At 46.4% G+C, this 21,889-nt stretch overlaps 1 long non-coding RNA gene across 1 annotated transcript in view; it reads right to left on the reverse strand.

The window, feature by feature from the left end:
- Positions 1 to 19,275, reverse strand: part of LOC139828376 (uncharacterized) — a 45,970-nt gene extending 26,695 nt beyond the window's left edge. The window contains exon 1 of the long non-coding RNA XR_011739893.1: positions 18,893 to 19,275. This is a non-coding gene — a long non-coding RNA (uncharacterized lncRNA). The remainder of the gene's footprint in view (positions 1 to 18,892) is intronic.
- Between the last annotated feature and the right edge of the window lie 2,614 nt (positions 19,276 to 21,889).

Consider the following 21,889-nt stretch of genomic DNA (forward strand, 5'->3'; position numbering starts at 1 on the left):
CTGCAATATTGTGTCCAGTTGTGGCCCCTCAGTTCCAGAAGGACAGGGAACTGCTGGAGAGAGTCCAGCGCAGCCACCAAGATGCTGAAGGGAGTGGAGCATCTCCCGTGTGAGGAAAGGCTGAGGGAGCTGGGGCTCTGGAGCTGGAGAAGAGGAGACTGAGGGGTGACCTCATTAATGTTTACAGATACATAAAGGGTGAGTGTCAGGAGGATGGAGCCAGGCTCTTCTCGGTGACAACCAGTGATAGGACAAGGGGTAATGGGTTCAAACTGGACCACAAGAGGTTCCACTTAAATTTGAGAAGAAACCTCTTCCCAGTAAGGGTGCCATAGCCTGGATCAGGCTGCCCAGGGGAGGTTGTGGAGTCTCCTTCTCTGCAGACATTCAAACCCGCCTGGACACCTTCCTGTGTAACCTCATCTGGGTGTTCCTGCTCCATGGGGGGATTGCACTGGATGAGTTTTCCAGGTCCCTTCCAGTCCCTGACATTCTGTGATTCTGGGATTCTCTGAACACCTGTGCTTGCAAGGGACACAGTTTGCAGCATTCAATGGTCCATCACTTTCTGAAGATCCATAGGTTGTTTTAACAAGGGAATTAAATACCCTTTTCAGTAATAATCTCTCCTTCCTCTCAGCTTTCTGGAGAATTTTGTTGATACTTTTTGATTATTTTTGCAACCGAGCCATAAAATGCACACAGTTAAAGGCAGTGTTAAGGTGGCTTTTGTCTTCCTCCTTTGTTTCCACAAGAACAAGCTCCATTGACCCAAGAACCTTCCAAGCAGTAGCAGTTCAGCCCTGTCAGCACACACGGCTGTGCTGCTGGAGCTGCAGAGGCCTCCAGGGCCAGGCACTTCAGCACAATGCCAGCAATGACATCAGCCCCCAGCGATCCTTCGGGAGAACCTCAACAAATTTGGATTGGGCTGAGCAGATCTGGACGAGTGCCGGTGCGTGGTCAGGCAGAGCTTTCCAAGAGCAAGGCAAGAATCCCGTCCCACCGCAGGCTCACGGGACCGCAGCATCCTGCATGTCTGCAAACGCGACCCTGGAGCCCAAGTGCACCCGCCTCCGGTACAGCTCCCAGAAGCCAATTCTTGCTGCTTCTGAAGGGCACTGTTTCAACACTCACACTTGTGAGTTCCTTTTACCCTTGTGGTGAGAAGGACTGTCTAGAGCAGGGGTGTCAAGCTCATTGTCACCAGGGCGACATCAGCTTCACGGTTGCCTTCAAAGGGCCAAATGTAATTTTAGGACTGTATAAAGGTAACTACTTCAGAGTGGAAGAGGTCAGTGAGCTACAGAACTGCACCACGCAGGGTGGCATTTGCCAAGGAAAGCGCAGGTTGACTTTGAAAGCATCTCGACACATTTAACCAAGTTGACAGGACAGGAGAAAAGAACAAGAAAACAAACTCAAGGCAAATGGCATTTGATCTGGAAATTATTAATATTTGAGACAATAAAGACAGACCCCCTGAATACTATTTGCATAGAATCCCTCCCCAGAGCCAAACCACGCTTTAAAGCACTTCATCTCGAAAGAGTACTGCGAATTGAAACAGAACTGCTACCAGGACTAGAGGGTTGTGGTGCCAGAAGATGTCAGATTGAACACGAAACAGAATTTTCGTTCTTTTGTATACTCCATAAATATTAACAACTTGACACCCCATAATGAAAGCAAAATGCACTTAAGCACGTGCGAAAAAACCAAACTAGCCAACCATTCTTCTTTTAGGACTGCAGCTAGAAATCAGTTTTAGAGGTCAGAGTTTTCCAGAATTACTGTAGGCTGGGATTAACTCCATGGTCATTGTGAGTGCACAAGAGGAGGATTTGGCCTTGCATGGTGCAAGAGGATTGCAACCTCCATAAAACAGCAACCCCAGCCTTCCAGCCCTTCCAGCTGGATGGAAGCAGCTGCAAATCCTGAAGTCAGCCAAGGGAAGAACTTCCACCCTCTAAGACATGCAATAAAAAAAAAGTACTAACTGTAAGGGGGGGCGGGAAATGGACTATTTGGGTTTGACTTAGAATATCCACCAATCATGGGATAGTCCAAATTCCGTGTTTTGCTCCAAGCATCTTTCAACAAAGCTTTTCTATATACCCCTTGGAGAGAGCTGGAGAGGGCGGGAAACTGCCTCTGTGCACAGAAAGCAGTGGGGAATAAAAATACAGATATATTTGTTTCAATTATTCCCCCACCCTGCAGACCAGCAAGGGTTTTTGCACACACTATCAGCAAATAAGCATTTATAAACACTTATGTTATTGCCAAACAGAGTGGGCTTCCATTCTAGTACTGAGAAGGACAAAGTTGCTAAAATATAGCTCTGTAGTACCTTGCTACTCCTCTTAAAAAGAAATTTAAAAAGAAGAAACACTGACCTTACCCATACCATCAAACACAGCCCCCAGGAGCACCTTTTGACCAAGTCCCAGACCCTCCTGAAGGGAACCCAACCCTGCCTGGAAAGTCCTGCCACCTCCTACTGAGACAAATTGTACTTCTGTGTACTGGTAAATACAAACTGTGGGTGTACCTCCCCCAAGGGAGGGCTAGAGCTCCACAATGCTCCTAATCTCTAAATTGTTGAGGTAATTTCATTTGACTTTGATGATAGATCAGGAATGTATTTTGCAGAATCATTTACTGATTGCCCATTTCGTTCCTTTTGAAGTATTCTCAGAAAGGGGAGGAAAGGACAGGGACATTTTGTTCTATATCGTCTTTACCTGCAACCATTAAGATATTTGGCTTTAGGTCTTGTTCAAATTTCTTCTCCCAGCAAAGGAGGGTAATTACTTTCTGTCTCTCTCTTTCTCCACCTCTTGCTGCCCACCACTGCCCTTCCTGCTCCTCCAGCAGCTGCTTTAGGAGGATGTGCAGGAGCAGCTGCTGTAGGAGCATCCAGGGGACCCATGACCCCTGACAGAACTAACTCTCACCAATGCTTCTGGAAGAGGCAAACAAACCACCTCTTGCACCATCACCCTTTCAAAACTCCTGCCACAACAACGCTCTGAGCTCCCCCAGTTGCCTGGGCAACATACTTCCATACTGACCAATTCCAGAAAGCGCTTCTACATTTAAGACTCAAAAAAACCCCAAGAAGAGCAACAAAAAGACAGAAAAAGAGCTGTAGAGTATTTTGCCACAGTTGTGCAGGTACTTTACTGGCCAGCCAGTGACACGTTCAGGTTAGGAGCTTCTACCTTAACTCCAGCCAATGGAGCCCAGCAGCCTGTCCTACCCAGCAGGTGCTGTTACCAGGGCTCAGGATGGCTTGATGTAACTTTTATATAAAAGTACATAAGAACGATATAAACACATTTTATATAAGAGATAAATGCACGTGGTTTTAAATTAGCTCGTTCCACAAACATAGGCTATTGAACTGCCCCGCATGCACATGGGGAAGGCAGCAATGGCCAGGTGTACGTGCAGGAGTGTGTGTCGTGAAAAGGGGACCTGCATCGATAGGGAACCCGTAAACACTCAGTGCCTGGGCTTTGAGCTGCAGCAAAAGCCACAGGGGGAATCTCCTCAGGCTGGTGTGTAATGCTCTACAGTTTAATGATATCTATCCTTGTATCATTAAATCTGCTCTCTGCTTAGCCGCAGATACTAGCTTAGCGCTCCCTTGGAAAACCTGTGGTGTTACATACCCAAGTATTTGAAATTCAATAGAAGTCACACAGGGCCCAGCTCAGGAGCACATTCTCAATTTCTGTGCATCTTCACCTTATGCATGTGCTTAAAATGACTGAATACCACTGGACTGCATTATGAGTGTCACCAAAAATGATGCGTTAAATATGCTTCCCCTGAACCAGCCTCAGACAATTCCAGCTTTTTACCAGAGGAAATTTGAGTAAATCAAATTTTTTAAAGTTATGAAACCTTTTAAATAGACATTCAGTCAAATTATTCTATTGAACCTTTTGATATGTACTAAAACCACATTTTTAAAAAAAAATACAATTTGGTAATTTAATTTAAACCATCCATGAAAACAAAGGATTTAACTGCAGTGCAGTTAATGATTCCAATAAAAAAAACAACCAAACAACCCTAGCTGTTTACATGTTTGACACAGAGACTTTTCCTGGCCCCTTTTAGCTGTCCATACAATACATTGTTAAGTTAACACTTAATAACATCAGATTAATATATAACAGAGAGAGGCTGTATTGCAGTCTCATTTGCTCTATTTAGCAAGTTCTATTAAATTCTGTTTTTCTCTCTTGGAAGATCATAAATATACCAGTGTTCACCTCTGAGAATGAAAGTCTAAAGTGCAACTTAATACGGGCAAATCATTTTGCAAGTAATTTGTGATCCTTGATTCGAAATCCCATTAAAAGTACCTATTCTGCTAAATGGGGGATGTGAGGCCAGCTGGAGCACGAAGCAGAAGAGTGTGTTGTCCACTTCCCCCTCTCCAAGGCTGTGAACCCAACTGAGGGCAGGCTGGTCCCACACAAACACCTCTGGCTGTGAACTCCTTGGCTTCCTGAGGAATACTGCTGTGCTGGCTGGCACTTTGTGGAATCTGCCCCTTGCCAGCTTGTGGATGTTAGAAAACTCCTGGACCAAGAAGCACTCTGACATACTGAAACTGCTAGGAGTTGCTAAGGGCTAGAGCCCACACGTGCCAGACAACAGGTAACTCTGACATGGACAAACATAATAACAACTGCCCCCCTCTCCACATGCGAAATAGGCAGCAATAAATTCCAAAACACAGGCTGAAGCAGGGATTTTGGAAAAGATTTGTAAAGGAGACGATGGCTCCGGCTTCTGGGGATGCACAAGGACCCTCCACACAGGAGGGAGGGACTTGGCTTTGCAACAGAACTGTCTTTGCTCACCAGCAGCCCAAAGGCCTGTGCAGGGAGCCAAGCACCCAGTGGGAGCATTTCCAGAGGGACCTGGGGGTGTCTGTGCTGGAGGGAACACAGGAGTCCATCACCACCACACACAGAGCTGGACCGTGTCAACAAGTCAGGCTGTAGGTGGGACCTCACCAAACTCTCCATTGTTTGCTACTATCCTTTTAACCATCTCCTCAGGCTATGTTGACTTTTCACATCCCCTCCCGGAACCTGAAAGGCCATTGGAGATTAACATTGCCACAGCTGCACTAAGGGCTACTGCACTGCAGATGTGTGCTCAGCCACCAGGTGCACCCAGAAATCCCAGCACAGCCCATTGGGACCACCCTGCTCTGAGCAAGCGGAGATGCTCCTGGTTCAGTGGGAGATTTCTGCTGGAGTTACTTGGAAATAGCTACAAATTTAGGTTCCCAGCTTTATAGTGGTCCACAGGGTAAGCGTATTTATTGCTTTAGTACAGTCTAAACACTAGTTCTCCTGATGACTTGCTGGTGTGACTTAAGAGTTAAAGCTCATGTTATAGGAACAGGAAAATGAAATCCCCTAACAAACAAGTGTAGGAGGAAAAAATACGTTCTGGCTAGAACTTCAGCACAGATACAGTTATCTTCTTAATACCTGGAGATACACCTTCAAATATATGAAAGAACTATAAAAAAAGCTACAAATATGCCTATGTCTGAGTAGCAGTGAGACAGCAGAACTCCTGCAAGTGCACTTCTGACAGTCCTGACCAACATTCAGTGTTTGAAGGGGTGAGCATCTCTGTCAGCATCCAGACTCTTCCACAGGACTTGTTATTGCAAAGCACCTAGTGCCTCAGATCTGTACCTGACCTCCCACAGAACATAGGTACTCTCAGGCACAAAGTTTAGTTCAGGTTTAGCTCTAACATGTATGCATTTTTGCCAGTTGTTCAAGGTATAACGTAATAAATTATAGCAATTTGGCAGCAATTGAGCACGCATTTTTACACTATTATAATAAACACAAATTAAGAGATAATTTCTAGACACATCTTTTCTTTCTAAAACACAAACATATTTGTGATATGTTCTGTGAATTGATACAGTTGCAACACTATCAGACCTCTCCTGCCTCATACTGAGGTTCACCCAGAACAACCTGAAACTTTGCTGCAACAGAGCATGGGAAGCCTCCACACACTTTAATTCCAGGTGCCTATACTACAAATACCAAGTACAACTGAGCATCTATCGATGTACAGCTACCCAAACACAGGAATACATTTTTAGGCCAGATTTTCCACCATCTCAAAGGATCTGTTTGCCCAGAGATACCCCAGTGTCCCCAGATGAAGTTTAAGCATTCCTCTCCCTATAGTTAATTCCACTTCCCTATACACATTGCACTTACACCAAGATCCAGCTCTCCAGAATCTATTAAGCACAGCACATAATTTAACAGGGATGTTGTAGATTTAATAAGACACTGATTACGCACAATTGCAGAAGACATCCAACTATAATATTGATATGGGGTGGATCACAGGCCTGCAAAGTTGCAGAGACATTCCATAATCAATTGGCATTTAACATTACAGCTTGCTGGCCTACAGGATCTCTGTCAAATGCATAATTGGGAGCTTTAATTAAAGGACTACCCACAGCTTTGTAAGGAGCTAAAGACCAAAAGCCTGCAACAACTGAGAAGAGATGCTTTTTGTCACATTCTGATTACCTTCAGCTACACTACGAGCAGCAGTCACGTGCTAATTATAGGTCTCTTGTAACAGCACACTGGGCAGTTTTCCAGGCTGGTATCTCCACTGCAACCACAGCCAAACTGCAGCTTCTTGGACTCTGACTGTTAACTTTGTCCCCGCACCTCACCCTCAGGAACTATAATATTTTATATTTCAGGCACTTAATAATGGATAATGTATAATGTATTATGGATACATTGATGAAGTTGCTGTTCCTCCCAGATGCCCATATTGAGGCACCACACCCAGAGCACATCTTGTCTTGCATAGGCAAACAGACCTAGTTCCAGTGTCTAGGTACCCAGTAAGGTCATATAAAAGAAGGAAGGTAGAGATTTATCCTTTAAGAGATTGATGGATTTTTCCCTCTCTCTGCACTGACTCTTCTCCCTGTTTATTTCTCTAAGGCTAGAAATGCAGTGTCCTGCCAAGGACAAACACTGTTCAGTCTGCTCTCCTGCACAGCCCTGTCAATTAATTAGCAGTTGCACTACAGTATGGGTGATGGGAGGGGATGTTTTACGGTTGTGCCGGGGAAACACGGGCTGCAGTACACTCACTGGTGAGTGGCACACGGAATACCCCATAGCAGCAGAAGGACAGGGGACAAGGTGCACTATTCAAGCTGAGCCCTGCTCAGGGAAAAGCGGAACACACTTCTCGCCATGGCATCTTCAGAAAGGTGGCAAGATGGGGCAGCGCCAGGCATCTGGCACTGCCCTTTCCTCAGTTCTAATACGGCAGCATTGCCAGCGCTGGGCACAAAAGATGGTTTGGTGAGGCCAGAAAGCTTCCTGTGTTTCGCAAGTTAGCTTGATTTCATGCAAGGGAAGTCTCTTCTAAAGGCTGTTGAGCCTCCAGACCTAACACAAAGTAATGGCTCTCAGGCACTCTATTGCTCTCTGTCACCCCAAAACACGTCTATCTTTTGCTAACAGTAATAATTCATCAAGTTTAGAGACATGTTTGCAGTTTACTGTATCACCATAAAAGCTAAAGGTGTTATTTGCCACAGACTCGGAAGGTGTCTCTGAAAGCATTTTTGTTCAGTTCCCTTTCCAGAGAGCAGAAATCCTGAGTTCTCCGCATTTGGCACTGTGTAATGTATCAGAGAAAGAGACACCAAATCATAACGTACAAACCAATGAGTATACATTTATTTACCAGTGGAAATTACATATTAACAGCTGTTAATACACAAGCATAGCTGAATAGCTAATTCTGCAGCTTCTCTGTCTTTTGATTTTCAGCTCGGTCCATATCACCTTAGGCACTTGTGCGCCGCTTCTGAAAGGATCTGCAAAAGATCCTCTCAGAAAAGTAAAACGTCAAATTTCAGTCGGGATCCACAGCTCTCCAGAAAAAGAAGAAAAGCCACTTATCCATATTAATAAAGAAGAGAGACGAGTGTTTGTAACCAGGGCTCATATTTCATATCACTATGTATGCTAAACCTACCGTTTATAGCACAGATGTACCTAGAGCCTTTAATTCTGACCACTGCACAATTTAAGGCACATGACTTTAGATTTTAAGCGGTTGTAGAACAAAGTTAATCTCACTCTGGAGCTAAAATATTAATATAAGCAAGACTCTTTCATATCAGAAATCCTTCACATGTTTGTTATTACATGAATCCTCCAGAATATTTTCTAGCAGAAATACTTGGCACAGTAAAAAAGTTCCAATGTATTCGTTCAGTTATAAAAAGACAAATCAAGCTAAGATCGCAAGGCTAGTGATACAGTCATATCCCTGAATATAACCCGAGACTCAGACAAACCAGTAGTGGGAGGACCATATATACTTAGCGACTAGGCTGTCAGCGTGAAAACCTCAAGTGGGTTGTAAGTGTAGGGTTGACTGGCTTTGGGTTTTTTTATATTTGCTGATTCAGCTCTGACGATCAGGGATGTTGCTCAATTTCACTAAGCAGATTAAATCAACTGATTTCATATTTATTTCAGTTTTGTTTGCTTTAGCTCAATCCATTTGGCTGATAACTAAGCCTGGCAAGAAGCACTGGCATTTTCTTTAATGATCATCTTCTCCAAATACGATCACACTCATTTTCAACACCCTTGAAAACAGACATGCACAAAACCAGACACAGACTAAAAAGACCCCAACTACATCCCTTAAAAGTTAGAAATACTCTGTATGCCATGCAAAGCCAGCACTAAAGGCACTTGGTCCACAGGAGAGACTTTTATGCTAGTGTCAATAGCCAAATGCACTTCCAAACAGACAAATAATTTGGGGGTTTGGAAGGTTTTGTTGAATGTCCATTAATGACAAAACAATTCACCCCATGTTTTCCTTTAAACCTGGTTGTATGCCATATGTTGACCTTGCTCACAGTTACTGGTCACTATTGATCAGAAACAGCTCCTTTTTTCCTTTTCTTCAGAAAACCTGACCCTTAAGTGGATTTAGTGACATTTTCAGAATGCCAGTTCAATAAACTAGGGATCAGATTTTATTTTTTTAAAGGTCTAATGCTGTTTTGAAATTTCATAAGCAGTCAAAAGGGACATCACTTTTCTAGCATATGTTCCTAACCATAAGTGGTGGGAATTTCAAAGCACACTCAGCATTGGTCTCTTTTCCCACTGAATAAACAGTCAGACTTTTATTGACCCTAACAGGAACTGCATTTGGTAAGTATTGTGAAAGCCTCACTCAAAGTAGAGCAATTAAGCAGTCAGATGAAAGCAGCAGAGTCTCCTGAATTTCAGGACTCTTCACCTTGCTTCTCTTTCCCCATTTTTGACCAGCATTGCCTGAGCTTCTCAGACAGAATCCACCTCTTGCACAGCAAGCAGGTATAGTCAGGGACTACACAAGTCAGAGCTCTCCTGCTTTCTGAAGGCGCTCTCACCTTCCTACACAGTATGAAATAATAATAATAAAAAGACACTGTTTTGGTAGAGACAAAATGGTTGTTCAAATAGTTCCGCTAATTTCACAAAGATGCATGATAATGTTTCACATATGGCTCCTTGTCTTTTAATAACAAGAAATTGAACACACATTTCAAGACACAAGTTTTGTTGATATGTTGCTGATAGTCCAGAGTAACTGTTTGCCTTGTGGTTTTAATTATTCTAAAGACAGCCCAGGGATCATTTACCCAGAGCTAATGGGTTTATGGGCTCTTTAAGAAGCATGATAAGCCCACAGATGTGGCAGCAAATGGCACAGGGTCAGTGCTACCATGGGGGCCTCTATTCTGGAGGGTGAGAAGGTGGTAGGGGAGCAGACTCATAATTATCACAAGGCCGTTAGGATAGTTGTGCTCTGTGTAAACATCCCCTTGTTCTCTGGAGGGGACTCTGATCTGGAAAGCACAGTCCACAGCCCCAAGAGCCAGTTCCTGGCTTCACAGCAGCATTCCCAAGGACAGGGCTGGACCACTCATGCCTTGAGGGTCAGTCTCCTGTTCCTCCTGCAGCAAAAAGGCCTGGCACTTATCCCCAGCAGTCACCCCACATGCACTAGCCTGTCTCCAAACAGCTAAAATACCCCAGAAGACCACAGCTGTTGTGCTGTCCCCATGCGGTGCCTGCCTTGCCAACACCTCACACCAGTCCTGGGCCTGTCTGAGCTGGGATGGAAGCAGAGCAGCTGGAAAAGGACAGGTTGCAGCTAGCTACACCAGGTAAAATGACAACACTTCGGCTGTGAAAATATGTTGCTGTTGCCATTAAGTCTTGTGCCAGGAACCTGACCAAGACGGTGACAATGCTGTGCCATTAACTGCCTTGGGGGTGTGGGGAAAAGTGCCTGTAGCTCATGCGTTTATGAAGAGGGAACATACCTGGGCCCCTGTGGGGCAAGAGGGACCACCCCTCCCATGACTGCAGCTTCCCAGTCACAGTGCCTTTACCTGGATAACAAACTGGAAGGATTTTTAAATTACGTCAGGGTATTTTAGGCCCAACTTTCACTTAACACTGATCTAGCACAAAGCCACTATTCCTGGATCACACCAGTAAAAGGTGGGTAGGAATCTGGCTCCTATATAGGCTGTGTTACACAATATTGAGCATCATTTATAACACTACCTGTTTTCATTCTAAAAAACAATTTATATTTTAGGGATTAAACATAACCAAACCTATTGTATAAGCCCTGGAAACATCTTGAACGCAGAAGATTATTTTATCCAGAACATGAAAAGTATAGGCAGAGAACACAGGAAGCTCTAGGAGGCAAAAGCCAACAGTATCTTGGGTTTCAGAGTTAACAACACATTTCAGGTGCCTGAAAATGCAACAGGTTGATTCCCCCTCCACCAGGAGAAAGTAGGAGGCCAGCAGCTTCACAAACACCAACACAACTGCCCCTCCTGCCAGGGGTAGGAGGAGAACCAGGCTCCCAGCTGAAAAGAAATCCTTGCAGTCTACGTAGACCTTAAGAAAGTGATCAGATCTGCCACATTAGAAATTTCTCCTTCTTTGCAAGAGACCCTATCAATTTTGCAGAGGTTTTCAGCCCATTATCACATTACAGGTAGGCAGTTGTCATAAAGCATTAGATCTAAGCGAGGCTGACAGCATAACTGCGGGCTAGCTCCAGGCTTGGCAGTCTGTGCAGCACCTGCAGGCGCAGGACCAGAGCTGCTCCATCAAGAGACAGGCTGGCGTAATCTGCTGTGAATCACTTTGAATTGCTGCCCTTAATTGACAGTGCACTCAAGACCTGGCCTGCTATGTAGACAAAAGCGTCCAAGTCCTAGCACACACAGAGTCCTGCCAGGAACCTGCTTGCCCTCAGATGATCAACAGCTTGAGACCTACCTTTTATTTTGCTCTGCTCCATCGCTACCGCAGGCTCACCATCATCACAAGAATAAGCAAGAACAACGTTTCTCATGAGAATTAAGTTTCTGGCAAGGTGGGGGAAGGCACATCAACATCCTGCTACGCTGAGGAAAGGCAGAGGGCACACACGTACCTGACATAGGGTCACAAAAGCCCAGACCCTGATATCCCAATCAGTATCAAAGCGCCCAAGGCTCTCAGGGCTGATGGCAACTGCTTCCCTCTCTGGGAATACCAGCATTCTGATAAATCATTCAGGCTTCACAGCAACTTTCCTTATAGGGAACGTTAGGGAAAATACATTCGGACAGTACAGAAAGCAGAAGACAGAAATCATGATTGTAATCCTTGCACTTGAGCATGAGCCTAATCCCGCTCCCTCCAAGCCAGCAAGCATCTGCTAGAGATTTAAAGAGGCAGCTGCGGAAGCTGCCTTGGCCAGGTGAGAAGGATTCCTCTTTTCCTACTGCTGTCTCAAGTCACCTCCCGAGGAAACTTTCACTTCCTCATGTCTCAAGCTAAACTGTAAGGCAGGCACCTCCTTTGGCTTCAAGGTTTGTTGTTCTCATTGATATCAGAATTTTAACAGACTTTTAGAACCAAATTGTTATTTATGCTGTGCTGGAAGCATCAAGAAACTGAAACTGAAAGTGCTCAAATGCCTAGCCCCTGTGCTGCCAATATAGGATGGAGAGAGGCCAGAATACAAAGGGGAATGTCTTTTTTTTTTTTTTTTAATTAAAGTTCCAAAACCATTTGCTTAAGAGATTAGGGGGCAACATTGCTGGGGAGCATGGAGAGGGGTGCGTTCTGGCTGTTGAGCCAAGCCCATTCTCTGCTACAGATGCAGTTGTCTGCTTCCTGGTGAGAAGCCAGCTGAAAGAAAAGCCATAAAGAGATCCCATGGCCAAAGGGGCAGTTTCGGTGACCAGCCAAACCCTTCTCCTCACTCTTTTAAAGTCTGCAGGGCCCAGACTACAGCACCTGACCAGAGCGAGAACAGCTTGCTCAGAGCCACAGAACCTACCCAGGGCTGGATGCTGCATCCTGCACCAGCTCTGCCTCCCTCAGCATCCCCCAGGACCAGCCCAATCTCTTTGGGATTTGTTCAGCCCCGCACACTCATTTCAAGGGCTGATTTGCAAGAAGGACCACCAGCAACCAACGTCAGATCTGGTTTAGGACTTGGTTTGAAGGCATTTAGATAGAAGAATAATTGCACGGGGATGTGGTTTACTCTGGAGAAATAAAGGCTGTGTTTAAATGTCTGAAATTCCTGGTGACTCTAATAATTGCAACCTCCACCCCAATAAAATGCACAAATAATGTTATTGAAACTTTTCCCATCAAAAGGTATTATTTTTGGTTTAAAACAGATGCAGTAGTCAGTATTTAAAAGGAAGACGTCTGGGCGGGCTTACCTCTATTTCAAGGGAAAACTACTGGAACGTTGGTTTAGTCTTTCTGTGTTTTTATAGCCACCTTATTACAACATTATAACCTTCACACAGTTCCTCTGTTGCTTTTGCGAACCAACTGGAGAGCAGCTCTACAATCACGCACTGAAGAGGTTTTATGACGTTAAGGTGTGTTTAAGAGCTGACCTGGTAAGCCACCACGTCCCTGGAGAAGCACTATCTCCACAGTAGCTGAGTGCCCTCAGTACCATCCTGCGTCAGCCCGACGGGCCCCAGCACTGCTCCAGGCATGGCTATTGCACCAGTCTAGCAGGCATCAAATTAACTCCGGAATTTAAGAGCGCCCTGCCAATTTTGACTTGGAGGATGACAGGGCTACATGACAATGGCTTGTAGGTTCAAGATGATACTTTCAGCAGCATCTTGATGCATCCAGGCACCTACTAGTAAGTCTGAGAAGGTATAAGCTGGTAAAGTGCCCACCTGCAGCTTTAAGTGCTTAAATATCAAGTGCCTGCATCTCTTCTGAAAAGAGAGCTCAGGATCCCCAGCACTCGTGGAATTTTGCCTTGAGCTCTCTGTTGACCTGCATTGCTCACATGAGCAAAGTCAGATGCATCTCAAAGAAGCTGGCAGAAATTGGGCCAGCGTTCCATGATTCATGTGCCTATAGGATTAGCTATAATTAGCATCTTCAAGTAAGACAATAACTGTATCATTCTCTTGCACTCCACGGATGCAGCATCAGCACATATGGAAGACATTTATTACTATAAATATTCGGGCACTTGATAGTTATCCAAAAATATAAAATAAGGTTAATCATTCTATCCTATAATCTCTGGCAAGAGATTTGAACTCAGGTTTTTCTGGCTCAGCTTAAGGTTTTACATATATGATCGCTTTTGCCAGCTGGCAGCACTAAAAATCTTAGGCTGAAGTAGTTCTCCAGTAGCCAAATCAGTAATGTTACAAAGCTTAGCTTTTTGCAAGCCGTATACTACCTAAAGATATCTCACTGTTGCGTACATCTACAAAAGTTTATGTAGGACAGGTAGAAGAATTACTTTTCTTTTCAGAGTTAATCATTAACATCTCTTAGGAAAATAAACAATTGTGGCTATTGTCTTATTTCCAAAGGTTGCCCTAGGGCAGATTAAATACTGATTGCATTTGCCCCATAATACAAGGGCAGCTATACCGTCCCCGCAGGCATATGTGTAAAATTGTTTCCAAAAATATGCTGGAAGAAGAAATCTCTAAAGAATGCACAACTACCCATCAGAGTAAAGGCATGGGAGAATAAGCTAACAAACTTCACTTTCAAAAAACTACTCGGCTACATCAGCACCAGCAGTTATTCAGCTCCCAGTAACACATCACACCATCCTGGACTCATCAAGTCTCCACAAATGCAATAAAATTCAATGGCCATTTTACAGTCTCCTATTAGGTGTCATAAAAACCACAAGACCCATGTATTCCTCCCCAGCCCTGCTCTTCAAGGGAAACTACTGGGGTTTCAGTGCACACAGGTCCATGATCCGTGAAGTTCCAGCAAATACAGGCCCACCCTCGGTTCCTGGACCTCTCCCAGCCCACCTGCACCATCACCCACTGTGTACAGAACAGAGACACTTCAGAGGCCTGGCCACAGCTCCTGAGCCCAGTCCCACCTCTACATAAAGGGGACAGGACTGCTGCTTTCACGGGACACAGAGTCAGAGCCAAAACAAGCGCTGCTGGACCCATGCCAGCCCAACACAGAAGCAGGCCGGGCACCCCGCAGCGAGCTGCTGGAGCTGGGAAGCTGGCATGGAGCCATCCCAGGGCTCCACAGGACCCGCACGCAGCCCAAGCCTCCAGCAGGAGCCAAGCTGGCTCTTTGCAGAGGCTCTGGGACACATCTGCGCCACAGCCTTCAGCGGATCCCAAAGTGGACGCATCACCTGGGTTATTGCATCACCCATCAGCTTATGGCCAGCTGACAGGAAACAGAAAAGCTGGTGGGATCTTGTTACAAAGGGAGATTACAAAAGAGGAGGGCAACTAGTAGCTGAACACAGTGACGCTGGTGTTTGTCTGGGATGGGAGTTCCTCCAGTCACATGTAGTTGCTCAAATGTTCATCTTCAAAACATTTTTTTTTTTTTTTTTTTTTTCCCCAAGTGGTGTCAACCTGACATCCATGAAGAGCAAAACTTCCCTGTACCACCACAGTACAGGTACCATATAGATAAAACACCCATTTTTGAACTGTGTGCAAGAAGGTAGAACACATACAAGGCTTCTGCAGTACAAAACACAGGGCCACATGCTCTTCCTTCACTGGGAAACCCCAAATAACATGGTCAAGGAGATTCAAATTCCCTTACTAGCTTTCACCTACTCCACAGCCTACAGCTCACCAGTACTTCCTCACAGCCTTGCTCAAGGAGCATGCAGGCTCCTTCTCCTTACCCTGGCTGCCTCCCACATAAACTCACCAGCACACTCTTCTGCAGCCATTCCTGCTCCTCCATCAGAAGGTTGGAGGTACTCAGGTCAGCACTCACCCACAGAGCTCCTTGCCTAGGACACCACCTCATCCTCTTACCTTGCAGAACACTCTTCTCCAAAATTCTTCACCACCTACTAATTAAAAGACAGCCCTCTTAAGCCTGGACAATCAGCTGAGCTAGCCAACCCTCCCCCCTCACAAACACACCTGGAGGCATTTAAGCCTCATCCCACACACCCACCTGGGTCAGGTCCCAGAGCTGAGCAAACCCCATTCAGGACTGGCAGCAGCTGCCCTAAAATACCTTCACCTCCCAGTTCAACATGAACACCTGCCCATGGTGTTTTGGGCAGCAGGAACAAAATAACTGTGGCAGTACATTGGTTTGGAAGGCTGTATCACCAGTTGCATATTGTAGTGGTTGATATATTTGCTTACATGGCTACATATGCACTATACACTGCATTTCACCCCATACATGCATTTGCAAGACAATAACTTCTATTTATCCATAGAACCAGAACTAATATTGCATCAGGAAAAAAAAAAAAAATTGCAGAGGGTGACTGCCTGTTAATCATAAACTAAAGGGGAAAGGAAAAATTTTAAGTGAGATATAAAGGGAGGAAGTGACTCAGTGGGTGGGAGGGAGGGGACAAGCGTTCCAGACAGATGGGACATGAATAACTTTTCCATCTCCCTCTCTCTCTTCTCTCCCAAGTCTTGCAGGAACTGCTGTGTTGAAATAGTCAGTCATTAACTATTTGATGAGGTTTTAAAATCTGAACCGAATTCTCTCAAAGTAACCAACTATTATTACAGGGTCTGCATCACAGCAATGCAAGTGTTGGAGTCCTTTGGCAAGCCAGAGCAGTGAAGGCAGGACTGAGCACTCTGGAGGAAAAGCCACTAAACGGCATCAGCTGCTTCGCTCTGCATAGCCCTGGAAATGCCGAAGGAATGGGAGCACGGGTGATTAGCGAGCCTGCAGACCAACTGTGACCGAGCAACAGGGCATCTGTCCATGCAGCCAGCAAAAAGCCGTGGTTCAGGTTCTGGTGGTGTTGCTCAGCCCGTGGGAGAGCCAGACCCCGCTGCAAACCGAGTGAAGGTGGTGCTGGAGGAAATGAGTGCGGCTCTCCAAAACCCCTCTCTCTTTGGCTGTCCTGTGGTGCGGTCCCTGGCACAGATTCTTCCACTTAACTGCATCCACCTTTCCAGAGGGCTGGGGCACAGGTAAAAATGGCCTTTGGTGTCAGTTCAAGGGCGGGATTCAGGCTGCAAGTGCCAGTAAGTTCCCCTGCTGCCCATGGGGAACCTGTCCTGTTCAGTCCACCTTATGCTACATAAACAGGCTCTGAGAAAACCTGAATGAAGCATTCCCCTTCCCAGATGCCAAAGGCTAATTGACCAGCACAAGACCTGCTGAATTTGGTGGAACCAGGGTGGATATAATCACTCAAGAGAGCCAATAACTAATTAACTGAATGGCTTCAGTAGTTTCGAGGTCTGCCTCTTTATTCAAGAGCAAAAAGAAAGATCAATTTCTTAATAAGCTTTGTAATATCTGCTATTCCTTCCCTCTCATTATTATTATTAGCATTGCAGCAGTGTTTTGTGCGTGTAATGAAAGAGTAAGAAAACGGCTGAACGGCCTGGCTGGTAGAGGAGTAGGCAAAGTCTCAAGCAAAAAAACCACATATCTACATGTACATATATAAACCAGGAAGGCTGTACATGTCCTCCGCAGCACAGGCCTACCAGGTCATGGGGGGCATCTGACCACAAAGAAAGATCCCAGAATGTCAGGGATTGGAAGGGACCTCAAAAGCTCATCCAGTGCAATCCCGCCACCAGAGCAGGAACACCCAGCTGAGGTTCCACAGGAAGGTGTCCAGGCGGGTTTGAATGTCTGCACAGAAGGAGACTCCACAACCTCCCTGGGCAGCCTGGGCCAGGCTCTGGCACCCTCACCAGGAACAAGTTTCCTCTCATCTTTAAGTGGAACCTCCTGTGTTCCAGTTTGAACCTATTGCCCCTTGTCCTATCATTGGTTGTCACCCAGAAGAGCCTGGCTCCATCCTCCTGACGCTCACCCTCTATATATTTATAAACATTAATAAGGTCGCTCCTCAGTCAGAACCGAGCCCTGCTGACCACTTTTACCTGTTTATCACAGCTTTTGCACATGGCAAAGTGAAAATTCCGGATTACAGACAGCACCACCATGATGGCCACAGGCTCACCTGCCCTGCCGTGGTGACAGCAGTGGCATGCAGGGCACCAGCACGTGCTCCCTTCTGCCACCAGGGACACTGGTCTCTGGCAGGGGCTGGGGAAGGTAACACCTTACTCTGCCACCGCCACACCAGCCCCGAGAGACGTGCTCCTCAAATCCCATCCTTGCATTGCCCTGCAGTTCCCCTGTGTGTTTTGATTTTGAAACTGCAGGTTCCTACTCTCTCTGCAGCTACATCACCCACTGGAATCACGTTCCCTTTGTCAGAAAGCCTCCGGCACTCCTTGCAGTCTTCTCTTGCAGCAAGGCAAGAAACAGCAGAGCAACGTACACATTTCTCCCAGCTCCTCCTGTTCTCCTCCCCTCAAATCAGGGCCGCTTGGAGATAATGATCTCACCCATGAAGATGCAAACGGCATCCTCTGTGTTTCTCAGCATCCCCCACATGCCCCATCACACCCTCTCAGGCAGCCTTCTGGTGCAAGCGCGGGCTCCCGTTTGGATGCATGACCCTGAGAAAGGCGCCTCCGTCACAGCAGCCCCAGCGCTGCCTGCGCTGCTCTCGTGGGAGTGCTTCACCAGGCTGCACAACAAGCAGAACGTTGCAGGAGAGGCCTCTGAAGGAGAAAGCAAGAACTCGGAGGAAGGCGGTGATGCTGCAAGCCCTATTTTTAAGGAGCTGTAGCCGGATAATTGTCCAAGACAGACTGGCTTGTTGACTTTCTCGCAGCAAAAGGCACGGGGCTGTTTAATTGATTTTAGCCTGTAACTAAGCATATACTTCTTTCAATATAATGAACAGCAATGCTACAATACTGCTCTCCTAATGTAAATTGATCCATTACAGATGAGTGTTTAGATCAATGTGTGATGTCCTGATTGGAAATAAAACTGTTTGCTCAAGATCGCTATAAAGACAACGGGCACTGATAGATGATATTTATGTGACAAGCAATGGCTCTTAAAAAGGAGACTGCCAAGACCACGTCCATCAATTACGAAACCAACATTCAGCCAGCAGCCACATGCACATTTTTAAAGACAACAAGAAACAGGAAAAGATCCCAAGGCCTTTGAGACAAACCACATGAAGCACTAGAAAGCAGCAGGTCTTCACTGCCATACACGGTGACAGGACTCAGCCAGGGGAATAAACCTGCTGAAATGGCAGCGGCCAAATCTTCTATGTGAGCTACACTCACGACCTGCTTTTTGTCATTCTTGCACATTGAGAGAAAAGCGAATGACTCCGGCATGTCAGTTGCAATTAATACCTGTGCTTCTCTCGCTGGTAGCTGTTCCTTGTGGCCCTTCGCCACCTCACTTACACGGGCATGGGGCATTTTGTTTTCTCCCTTGTGCATGGAAGACGTTTTCCAGGAGCCACAGTATGGGTTGGATTGCATCCCAGCCATTCATGACTCGGGCAGCTGCAAGCACTTCTCTTTCTCCTCAGGACGAGCTCCTCCTTTGAAGCGGCGTGCCAGAGCCCATCGGGGAGCCTGCAGGGACAGGGTTACCTAGAGGCCTTGTACAGTCAGGAAGGCTGGGCAGAGCGGACCCCAGCAGCCCTTCCCACGGCGGTGGAGCCGGGCAGCCTCAGCAGCCTCAGCAACGTGGCCGCCGGGGTGATTGACATGCCTAAGATGGCCGCCAGCGGGTAAAATGGCCGCCACAGAGACACCGCCTCAGCACCTCAGCAGCGCGAGAGCCCCGCCCATCTTGTCTTTTCCCCGTCCCATTGGCTGGGGCACCAACAAGGCGGCTCCCGATTGGCTGTGCCTGCGGTCCATCTCAGTTGCTTGGGAGGGCGGTGTGAGGGGGGTGCAGGCACCCAGGGGCCGGCTTGAGCTTGTGAGGCCACGGGGCTGGCGGCGCCTTCCCTGGTCTCTGCAGTCTGGGCTCCAGAGTCACAGAATCATAGAATCAATGTCAGGGATTAGAAGTGACCTGGAAAGCTCATCCAGTGCAATCCCCCCATGGAGCAGGAACACCCAGCTGAGGTTCCACAGGAAGGTGTCCAGGCGGGTTTGAATGTCTGCAGAGAAGGAGACTCCACAACCTCCCTGGGCAGCCTGGGCCAGGCTCTGCCACCCTCACCCCAAACAAGTTTCTTCTCAGATTTAAGTGGAACCTCCTGTGTTCCAGTTTGCACCCACTGCCCCTTGTCCTGTCACTGGGTGTCACCCAGAAGAGCCTGGCTCCATCCTCCTGACACTCCCCCTTTCCATATTGATCCCCATGAATGAGTCCCCCCTCAGTCTCCTCTTCTCCAGCTCCAGAGCCCCAGCTCCCTCAGCCTTTCCTCACACGGGAGATGCTCCACTCCCTTCAGCATCTTTGTTGCCCTGCACTGGACTCTCTCCAGCAGTTCCCTGTCCTTCTGGAACTGAGGGGCCACAACCGGACACAATATTCTAGAAGGCCCTTATTTTGCCCTGAAATTATTCTGGTGCAAGAGCAGGAGTGTGTGGGCAGCCAGCCACAGGTGTCCATGGTGCGACAGGGCTCAGTGATGCTCGGCTGCAGTTCTGCCTATGAATATATTGGGCGATGGGTGGCCAGAGGTCGGGAGGGGACGCTGGGTGGGGGAAAGTAAATGAAAGGACAATGTTGACACTGAACAAATGATGCTAAATGGCTTGTGAAAATAGATCCATTAAGGGAATGATGTTCTGCAACCGCCTTTAAATACAAATAGAGGAGAAAAATAGTCTTTAAATACAAACAGAGGAGGCTTGGTTGGTCTGTGAAACCAGCAGCTGGACCCTGTGGTAAGGACTGCATTTGCTGGTCACATCCTGCTGCACTTTGTTGCAGGAGTCCCCTCCACGGCCATGAGACCCATCTGCTGCAGCTCGCCCTCCCCTGGGGGTGGCACATGCCAAATGCTTCTGCTGGCCATGTCCGGTCAGAAACAGCTCAGCCTGTGGTGGGTACAGCACATGGCAGGACAGACCTCACCTGAGGAGAACACCTGCATTTCTGCGTCTGCAAATCACACAAATTTGCCACAAACATAGTCTCTTTTCTGAGCACATTTCACTAGAGATCGTCATCCCAAACCAAGGTAGGGCATTTCTCATGGTTAATAAGATGACATTAGAAGCTACAATTATGTAGCGTATATGCAGAATAAAACTATGTGACAACCAGTGATAGCACAGGGGTAATGCGTGCAAACTGGAACACAGGAGGTTCCACTTAAATTTGAGAAGAAACTTGTTCCTGGTGAGGGTGTCAGAGCCTGGCCCAGGCTGCCCAGGGAGGTTGTGGAGTCTCCTTCTGTGCAGACATTCAAACCCCCCTGGACACCTTCCTGTGTAACCTCATCTGGGTGTTCCTGCTCCATGGGGGGATTGCACTGGATGAGCTTTCCAGGGCCCTTCCAACCCCAACATTCTAGGATCCTGTGAACTTAACCAGCGTCAGGTAGTACCTGTGAACTTGCAAGGTTCACGAGTAGCCTGTTCATTGAAAAGCTTCTATTCATGTAATTGTGCTGCACTCTCAAAAGGAGTACAGGGGAAACTTGGTCACTAGCCAAAGCAGATTTTTCCTTGAAATAGCCACAGCTCGCCTCAGTTGAACACTGTGCCTCAGTGCAAGGAAATTCATCAGCTACTTCAGAGGAAAAAAAAAAAAAAGTCCTTAATTACCTGGGATTTTCACCCAGAAAAGCCTCACAAAAAAACAAAACCAGGGAGGGAAAGCCAGGGGAATTTGCCCCTTGGATATGGTACAGATTTAGCAGGGAGAGCAGGGTGGCCGGCATCTTCTGCTCCCGGCTGCCTTTGTCGCATTTTGCCAAGTCTCAGGCTGCCAGCGCCTCTCCCCTGGATGACTTGGCTCGTGTTGTTTTGTGTTAAAACCGGTATGTTTTTTTAATGGCTATAAATAAGTTAAAACCGCATCTTTAATTAATCACTGCACTTTATAGTGTAAGCGAAGTTTTTTTTGTAATGACTCGTTTATGATTTTAAGATGCCATTTGCTCACTGTCGAATGTGTCTTAACTTTTATCTTTCCGTGTTTAACAGGTTCAGGATAGAAACAAAATTTCATCAATAAAGGATTCTAATCCATTTAGTCTGGAGCAAATAATTGGTTACTAAGCAAATGGGAAGAGATTGAGCGGATACTTTTATCTAAGCAACAATGAACTTCAGGCAATAGACAGTACGTTCTTAATCTTACACTAATCTTAAAACATTTATTTTTCACTCACACAGGTTTGAAATTAGAAATACATATGTCTGGATGACTACAAC

This window comes from Patagioenas fasciata, chromosome 7 (genome assembly GCF_037038585.1).
Source record: "Patagioenas fasciata isolate bPatFas1 chromosome 7, bPatFas1.hap1, whole genome shotgun sequence".
NCBI lineage: Eukaryota > Metazoa > Chordata > Aves > Columbiformes > Columbidae > Patagioenas > Patagioenas fasciata.